General features: G+C 39.2%; 1 protein-coding gene across 2 annotated transcripts in view; it reads right to left on the reverse strand.

The window, feature by feature from the left end:
* LOC101847331 (probable protein phosphatase 2C T23F11.1) overlaps window positions 1–9637 on the reverse strand; it is a 75103-nt gene that overhangs the window by 40070 nt on the left and 25396 nt on the right. Inside the window, exon 1 of one of the 2 annotated variants that reach the window (XM_005096166.3) lies at window positions 8710–8875. The exons of the other annotated variant lie outside the window; for it this stretch is intronic. The gene's annotated coding sequence lies outside the window, so the exon portion shown is untranslated. Of the gene's footprint in view, window positions 1–8709; window positions 8876–9637 lie in introns of those variants that run through there. 2 annotated transcript variants of the gene reach the window in all.

Genomic DNA, 9637 nt, shown 5'->3' on the forward strand with positions numbered 1-9637 from the left:
CCCCCTAGAAATCGAACTCACGCCCTGTGTGCAACGGCGAGGAGCCTAGCCATTACTCATTACACCAAAGACATGGCTGAAGAATCCCTTTAGTTTTAGCAACAGTTTTACGGCATTTCCAACACAATAAGGTCATATAAGTAAGTGCCGAAGATTAAGAGGTGTTACAAGAGAGTAACAAACACAAAAAAAGAACGAGGTGAGATAAAGACGACAGCTGTTTGAGAGGCAAGAAGAAGCAAACCACATCGGAGCATCCGCCAACCACCCACACAAACAGAGGTAATAAAAGTGCAGCATTTTCAGTGTTACAAGAGAATAACATACTGGTACAAAGAAAGTGAGGAGGAGTGGTACGAACTGTAGACATCCGAGAGGAAAATAGGAGCAAACCGTATCAGAGCACCCGCCAACCACACACGATTAATCCCTGTGAGAATGGACAACGTCGTCATAATATTTTCGAGAGCTGCTCTTGACTTTTATTTTAATGAGAGGCCTGTCATTATCTCGGGCATCACGCCTCATATCCATACAACTGTTATAGCCGATGACAGGAGATCAGATAAAAGTCGGCCGGGCGTCAGTGACTCACAGTCACAGCCAAGTAGGCCACAATGATGCAAGTTGTCGCCGCAACAACAAAAACACTTACGCCGCACGTGTTTGTCTGAGCAGTTCAAAACAAGAAGTTTTGTTTTTGTTTTTGTTTGTTTTGGTAAGTGTGTTTTACGGCACTCGCAACTGAATACGGTCATACGAGCGCGTGGGACATGTTAAACATTTTCAGTTTGGTAGAAATTCATTTTGAATCTTGCCCGAATAGAGGCCGAAGATTTTTTTTCTTCAGTTTTAGTAAGAGGTATCCGGCACTTGCAACACAAATAAGTCGGTGCCGTAGATCTCAGGTGTTACAAAAGAATAACATAATTAACATAAAGAAGAAATGGGGAAAAGGAGAGATGAGGAAGACAGATGTTTGACAGGAAAGAAAGAGAAAACGGCACCAGAGCGCCCGCCAGTCTCCCACTTAAAACAAGAAGAATTACAGCAACGCGGTAGGTAAAACAGTAGTCTACAAGTACTGCCATGTTACCTTCCAAAAGCCTTGAGACCGTGTCTTGCAAACCGATCTCCGTCTAATCACTATGACTAAATTCAAAAGGGATAAAAGCCTTCTGCGGTGTGCGATTACAACAAGATGTAACCGTTTACATTGCCATGTAACCAATTTAGTAATAGTTTTATCGCACTTGCAACACAATGAGGTCATATAACTGCCGAAGATAAGAGATGTTCCCTGAGAGTAACGTACAAAGAAAAGAAGGAAAGATAAGGACAATAGGTAACTGATAGGAGAAAAGGAGCAAACCACACAAGTGCACCCGCCAACCGCCCAAGAGAACGGAAATGCCACATGGCATATATACATGTGTAATATAGCATGACCAAAGCCGTACATGTGAATCCCACAATTAGAACCTGTAAATAAAACGTGCATACAAACTAAGTTAATAATACAAGTTACATTAAAGTATCAAACTATCATCATACTATTACTATGACGTCAGAGACAAATTAACTTTATTATGTTGTTGGTTTTTTTTGTTTGAAATGAAATGTGCATACAAACAAGTACAGAACAACCCATCTTTCCTCAGGCATTTCACTTCAAGTAGCAACATCCTAAAAATGCCAGCATTTGCATGGATTAATAAAATTATATGGGTTGTGCCACTTTTTAAACATTCTCCTCGAGGATTGACTATTTTTAACACTGCTGCATACACTTGAAACTGGTCAAGACGGCCACCAATTGTCTAGGAGAAAAAAGTCCGTCTTAGACAGGAAGACATCTTGAACAGTGTCATTAAATATTTAAAAAGAAACAGAAGGGGGGAAGGGAGAAGTGATCATTTGTATAGGTGATTATCTTGGACAGGTGGTTATGACAGCAGGTTTTATGCTATGTGGTAAGAAAGAAAAACGTTGCTTTTATGACTTTCAGATCATCAAAGAGACAAGACCTTCGATCTAAACATCCATGTCCATTGGACTGAGCCATGAAATCTTCCGAAAAATTTAAGGTCCAAGAAGATCCCCATTAAAAATGCAAATCAGTGCCGTCCATATTATTAATTATAATTATTATATTCCAGAGCAGTGTAGTGTGACACCAACTAAGACCATGGTGAGCCCCTGTATATACATTGCTCTCATATTCATGTTTTTATTTCCATTATCATTGCTTCAATATTACTCTATTCTTTTTATCAACAATTATATCATCTTTTAACCATCAAGATCACTTTTACTTCTTACCAGTGTTTAAGTGATTCAAATCCAGGTTAAGAACTGGGCTAGTATGACGAGCTGGGGTTCTCTAACAGCTAAACCACTTCCAGTGCAATAGCTTACATTAAAGACCGGGCGCTATACTATAGGCAATGGTTGTTTGACATGATGGTAGTTTCTCTCAAGTGTCAGGATCGGTGTTGAAGACATTTTGGCTGACAGGTCAAAACGATTAAACTCTTAGAATTAAAAGCTGCATTTGATGAACATCGCCATTAAAGAAAGATTCGCTTGTGCAAGCATGTATTCTTGCTTTTTGCTCAGCCAGACATGTGATGTACGAATAGTTTGGTGGAAGAGACCATATAAAATGATTACTAGACTAATGGGCTTGGAAGCTGGTGAAGGCAAGTAAAAGGCAAAAAATCATGTGAAAAAGTGAGACGCAGTGTACGCAATTGCCGAAGTGTTCTACTTTCAAACACTTTCAACTGCATTTTGATCTAAAAAATGTTCCGACCTCATCCAATTAAAAACTGCTGTTTCCAATACCTCATCAATAAAGCTTGAAAAGTGCAACCTATTAAACACAGATTTTAAAAATAAAGTATCACATGTGTACCTCAGCTACTACCACATCATGAACATTTCCTCCTGCATCTGGATAAAACAAAGAGTGTACCATTACAATACAAGGCTAATTAGTGACTTTCATATAATAAAATAGAATTGACAACAAACAAGCCAAACAACCGTTTTCTTGTTGCCATTGGAAAACAAATTTAATACAGGAAAGACGTTGCAAAGTCTTCCGATACCTGATCGGGATATTGCTTTTGTCACATTAACAGGATCAAAATTTTTTTTCATTAGTCATTAAAAAAACCAACATGAATGAGAGCATCCCCATTGTCTGTTATTCCATATAAAGGAAAAAACCCTGCAGCTAAACACTTGTATGTTGCATGGAATTCATTAATGTTTTTAATACAACAAGTGAAACAAGTAGTCTGATCATGAAAGAGCCATGACCATAGAATTTGCAAACTTAAAAGTGTGCATTCAATAAGAAAAGAGAACCAATCATTCACATTTGCTGTTTGTTCACCTGATCAGAGGCTGACGGGAATAATATAAGATGGGGAAAAACACTATCCATGGACATATAAATATTCACTAAATCTTTCAACTCTACTGGCAGACAAAATTGTCTAAATAATTTAAAATAAACTCAGTCACTACACTGGTCACATTGACCTCAATGCTATTAACACCAGGAAAAAGACAAATCACAAGACAGTTGCACATCCTCCTCCCTCCCAAGTCATAGGCAAAGGAGACATAAATCTAGTTTTCTCACTAAATTAAATTCTGTTTACCGTCATCTTTCTCAATATCACTTATCACACTAGTGTCATTTAATCCTCTTTTTGTAGGCTGGAATCAAGAACAATACATCGATGGCTGAGCACAAGAAGTGACTATATTATCCACCTTTCACAGTTTCGATAAAAGTAAGTCAATATTTTTGATGATACATCATCTCCATTTCAACCAAAAGTAGATATAATCACTTCTTGCCCTCAGCCAACAAAATATTATATGTGTGCCATCATGATAAAATCAGGTGCTTGTCAGAATAATGAAATTGAAGAAATTGACACGTTTTCTAACAATCTGGTAATGTTTTTAAAAATATTCTTTGCAGGCTCAACATCTTTTATAATGCCCTTTTAAAAACTAATTTCAGCACAACAAAAGTAAATTTGCAGTATCCAAGAACACCCAAAGTTTGAAATTTACTAAAATCTGGCTGCAATTTTCTCGCTTGTTCTTTCTGTAACGCCTAGCCACCTCCATCTCTTTTGAACTTCTATTCAAAATAGATGGGTATTTTTTCATCAAAAGCAAGACAAGTGAACAAGACGAGAGCCATGTCAAGACACATTTTACTTCCCCACCTAAATATAACTCCTATCAGTTCCACACCTCAATTGATCGAAGAGCTATATCTTCAAAAATAGTTTATTTAAAATTATTTTTTTATCTTTTCCATCATATTTGGTAGACACATGTCTTGCAGGAATTCTCTCACTGTTATGAGATGAGTAAGGCTATAATTTTTTTATAAAGGAAATAATAGGAATCCTGGTTTTCTTTTTCTACTTATCAATAAAGAAGCCGAAGGTATGCCTGTTTGTAAATTTGGGAATATCAATGGCAATGCTGTTATTATATTACAAATATACTGCATTTATCCTTATTCCCCCAAATTAAAGACGGTTGGCCAACACCCCACATCTTCTTCTTAGGTCCTTGGGTGTTCAAAGAGAACAATCCTAATTTTAACACAACCCCCCCCCACATACAACTTGAAAGACTATTCTAATTTAGGTCTACTACTACATAAATAAATTTCTACAGGAATTCAAAAGCGGAAGAAAGTAACCTGCTGACGAGGCGTTCAAAAACTGAAATGCAGCTAAAAGTCCCCTAAAATCAATGGGATCTATTGATCTTACATATCTACACATTTTATTGACATTTCGTTTAAGTACACTTTGGACAAAATAGTTCTGAGGCGATGATTTGCTGGATTCTGGTGATAAGGTAAGGGATTTATGTTTGAGGTTTGGATTAGGGGTAGGGATATGAAGGGACAGTAGAATACACGGTTAGAGTTTACAAGGTTAGGGTAACCCTATAAGAGCTCAGTTATTGTGAAATGACGTCACAGCCACTCAGTCAGTTTCAGTTTAAGACGGGGAGTGGTTAGCATGATCATGGTAACAATTACTAGTGTGGTCTAAAATAGAGTAGTCTAATTTAATACCAAATTTACACTGCCAATAGAATTCAGTCGACTCAGTCATTTATTTATCACTTCAATGCAGGAATAGTCCAGAAAGAAAGGTAAGCAGTATTTTGGATGGGATGGCCCATTTCGTCCCCAGATTTGCTCCAAAAGAGTATTCTGCATATCTGCAGTGAAGGGCAGTGTAGATTTGGAGAGGCTGACTGATAGATCTAGAATGCAATCAACATTTCCAGTGTCTGTAGGATTCAAGAACCTCTCAATGCAGCATCCACAATATGTGGCAGTTAGCACTTTAAGCCGTTATGTATGGCTAAGAAATGGCTCCCCCACACAGTCTCTGCACTGCTTTTGAGGGTCAACCCACTGTATTTTTGGCTACAGAACACTAAAACAGAAATGGCAGCTAGAAACGTCAAAAATCAATTATTTCGATAAATTTTTACTTCCACTTCCATAAACAAATACACAGCTTAGGAGGTCAAACTGCATAATTTTTCATGTGCAGATCACAAGGCTGCTAAAACTGTCTCAAATCAATCATTTCCAACAAAATTTCAAATCATTTAAGGGAGTGTATACGTACGCATTAACTGTGCACGTAGTCTCAGCATCTACGTAGGGCCTACACGGTAAACGGGTACTTAATTTCGGGGGCTCCTTGAGCTTGGTGAATTGTAACTGCGTCGCTCCCTTCAAGACCTCGATTTCTTTCATCCCCCCCCCCCCCGCTTTTTGTGTGTTATGAGAGCGCAATGTAAGCTGTAAGCACATTAGACCATTCTGTAGCCCGTTTCCCATTATTTTTTATCAGGATCTCAAAAATAACAAGAAAATAACTTTTGTCTTTGTTGAAAGCCATCTTTTCCTCGGTATTGTTGCTTGAATTGTGCTGTTAATCGTATCTGTAGGCCTTCTGTAGAACAGGTGAAGTGGATGCGTGTGTTTGCCTGAGCATCAACGATCACAATTCAACGAATCAGGAATCACACACTAAACCGTAGTACATGCTCTCCTTTTCTTTTAATTTTGGCCTTGCAGCCTAGGCATAAGCTATTTATATATAGGCACATCACGTAACATGTCTCTCCGCACCATACTGCCCCACCTTACTCATCACTGGACTGGCCAATCACAATGCCGCACTGCTGACTGCCTGTTTGGAGTCTGCCTACAGCCTCCCATCGCACGACCCCCTTCCACTAGCTAGAGCTTGCTCGATCTCTCCCGCTGTATCCAAGTTCGGGACTTTCCTTGCCCCGCTAAACCCAAGCAGAAGTAATTGATTTACATAGAAACAAGTTTATTCTGGTCCCGCTCTAGGGATGGTCCAGCTGAAATGGCCATTGTCAAACAACATAGCCTTACACAATACATGCATCGGAGAATGTCACAGTTCGCACAGTGCACGCACACACAACACAATATTTCTGTGTAGAACAAGGGTGGACCTTCCGGTTACCATGTATGTAGACTCTGAGACTACATGCCCGGTTACCATGCACGTAGACACTCCTTTATTTAATTGCAAACATCAAGGGATGTCCACTACTGTTTAAAATCCCCAGACTTTTTTTTAACCTCGGGGGGCAAACATAATTTGATGCTTTGCAGTCAGGTTTGAAATGTTCTTGAAAATAATTGATTTGCAACAGTTTTAGTGGGTTATAATCTAGATCTATAATGTGTGATCTACAGCAAAATACACTGCAGTTTGACCCCGAAAGCAGTGCATCAGTGAGCGGGAGTGAAAGTAAAATTTACAAAAACCATCCAATATTTCAATACACTATCTAGGATACCAATTGGGCACAGATTATAATCTATGTAGATCTAGACCTAGATCTATAGCTAAAGGCCTCCTAAAGTCTAAAGTAAGTTGAAATTTGTGAATGGGATAAGGCGCCCATCTTGTTTGATGTCAGACCAGGATACCCCTCCGATCACGTGACTACATCTAAGTATGTATGTATGTATGTATAGTATAAGGTTTTATGGCGCTCGCAACTGCCATCTAAGTATAGACAACCGCATGGCACCAAAGATGGAAGTGTCTATGTATATGATGCTTAATCTACACCTTTCTCTCGGAAGTTCTGATAGCTGATTTGACAGCGCGTCTGCGTTTGATGTCGTGCAATGACTTTTGGAGCGGTTCGATTCCGGTCCCGGACAGTTTTTTTTTTCTATTTTCCTCCTCCCGACTGACCAACAGTTCCATAAATTATAGGCCTAATTAAACTAATTTGTAGGGTTGCTTTGAAGTTGTTTTTAAAAAAAAATGTATTAGTGATTAAAAATGCAGGAGAGGGGGGGGGGGGGGGGGTAGATCTAGATATCTAAATTTAGATATCTAGATCTAGACATCTAGTCCTCCTGCGTCTTTATGGCAATTTTCGTGCGGTCTTCCATCATGTCCAAGTAGGCCTACTAGAGATCTAGAATCTAGATCTAGAATACTAGTCTAGGTATAGAATCTAGATCTAGAATCTAGATCTAGGAAATCCGAAATGTTACCGAAAACACATCGTTCCATGTGGGTATCCCAGGAAGTGATGACATCACATTACTAAAATTAGCAGCCAATCAGAAAGAAGATGCGTCTTTTCTACGTTTAACGGGATGTGTACTCTTGAGAGGTAAGTGCTGCTAAAAGTAAAGGTAGCGTCAATTGCCACCGAGTGACGCGGTGGCAATTGACAAAAAGGTGACTTTTTGTCAATTGCCACCGAGTGAAGCGGTGTCAAGTCTGAAAACAACACGATCTTTGGCATTATACAAGATAATGTGTCTACTAATGGGTCAATTTGTTCTCAACTAATTTCATTGGACGAGCATCTAGATCTAGATCTAGTCTAGAGCTGCGGTACCAACTTGACGTGTCTTCAACGAGACGTAGATCTAGACCTAAATCTAGATCTAGAAAACTAGGCAAGCCTTAGCCTACACTTTGGTGTAGAACCAACACAGGCAATTCTAGAAGTAGAAGGTCACAAACGCACTCAAACTCAAGCAGAAATTCACGTTATATCGGGGTACATAAATCGGGGGACGGGTGCCAGGAAAAGACACACACACACACACACACACACACAGAGGGACAGAGCGTGAGAGGCGAACGCAACACCGAGCACTCGAGCACAATAAGCTATATCTACCCATCAACGCAAAAGAGCTCCAATTTACTCGGTGGCAATTGACAAAAAGTCAATTTTTGTCAATTGCCACCGTATCTCTCGGTGGCAATTGACACTAGATCTACCAAAAGTAAAAGCCTAGCCTTCCTCTATACTATCTATGCCTTACAAATTCAAATTGCAGCACAATACCAGGGCATGAGACTGAGAAGGTAGTGAAAGTAAAATAATACCATGTTCCCCTTCTAACCTCTATAGCCTTCTAGATCTATTTCTATTCAATAGAGTCAAAACGGTCAGCAGGGAGGACCCATCACTCAGACTCGGCGGACTCAGTCGCTCACTCACTCTTCAACAGTAACTGCAATTGCACACAACAACAGCCACAGCCACAGCCACAGCAATACCAATTCGTCGATCGTCCAGGGAGGGCAAGGCCTAGGCAGTAGTAAGTCTACTTACTTGTATTTTGAAGAAGTGCTTCTCTAAGATGACATGGAAGGTAAAGAAGACAATGTGAAGTGGATCTGAAAATGCTGCAGTAACTGCGTTGAAATGACTTCTGAAGGAGATTATTTTCTGTTTACACCAAACGTTGCTTGATTCAATGTCTATTATTATCAATGAATTGAGCTTGCCAGGTTTTCTTCCGATCTCAAACTAAACACACAGAGCGTTGCTTTTTACAAAAGCAGCAATGTCCAAGATACCATGGAACACTTTTCAGGCTAACAAAGAAAAACATAGGCGAAGGCCTAGACATTTTTACGTTAGCCTGAGACATGAAGAATGTTCTCTGTCAATGACAAAACAGCTTTCACAAACTTGGTGAAATTTAAGTTCGGTTAGAAAAGATTGGCGTCTTTCATGTTTCTCCACATCAAACTAAATAATATGATCGTTTTATGTTGTAAATGAATTACAGAAAAACAAATAAAACAACAAAGGAGAGCGTACATACAGTCCCCAATTAGAAAGTTAACCTGGGAGCATTACAATATATGCCTTACAATTAAAATATGAGCTTTACTTTGACAATACATGTACATGTACTCGCAAACATTTCCAAATTTAGTGACCAAAGGGATCAAGCACATATACGTCGAGTAAGACTCAGATGTAGATCTAGAGATAATAATGAATGATAGTAACCCGTGACCTAATTAACCAATCCTTAATAAAACTGTCTTAAATCGGTAGAACTTGTTCCGTCGCTCAACACTTCGCAAGTTTTTTTTTTTTAAAAATAAAAGCGATCGATCACTTAAAGCACCAAGAACAAATTGGCAATGCCTTTCAGAATACTATTGTACACAACACGGACATTCAGATCGAGTCTCTCGATTCTGAAGAGCCTTAAAACGTTGTGGTGGAAAGGCAAAGGCTTGAG

This window comes from Aplysia californica, unplaced genomic scaffold (assembly GCF_000002075.1).
Source record: "Aplysia californica isolate F4 #8 unplaced genomic scaffold, AplCal3.0 scaffold00122, whole genome shotgun sequence".
In the NCBI taxonomy this organism is placed as follows: domain Eukaryota; kingdom Metazoa; phylum Mollusca; class Gastropoda; order Aplysiida; family Aplysiidae; genus Aplysia; species Aplysia californica.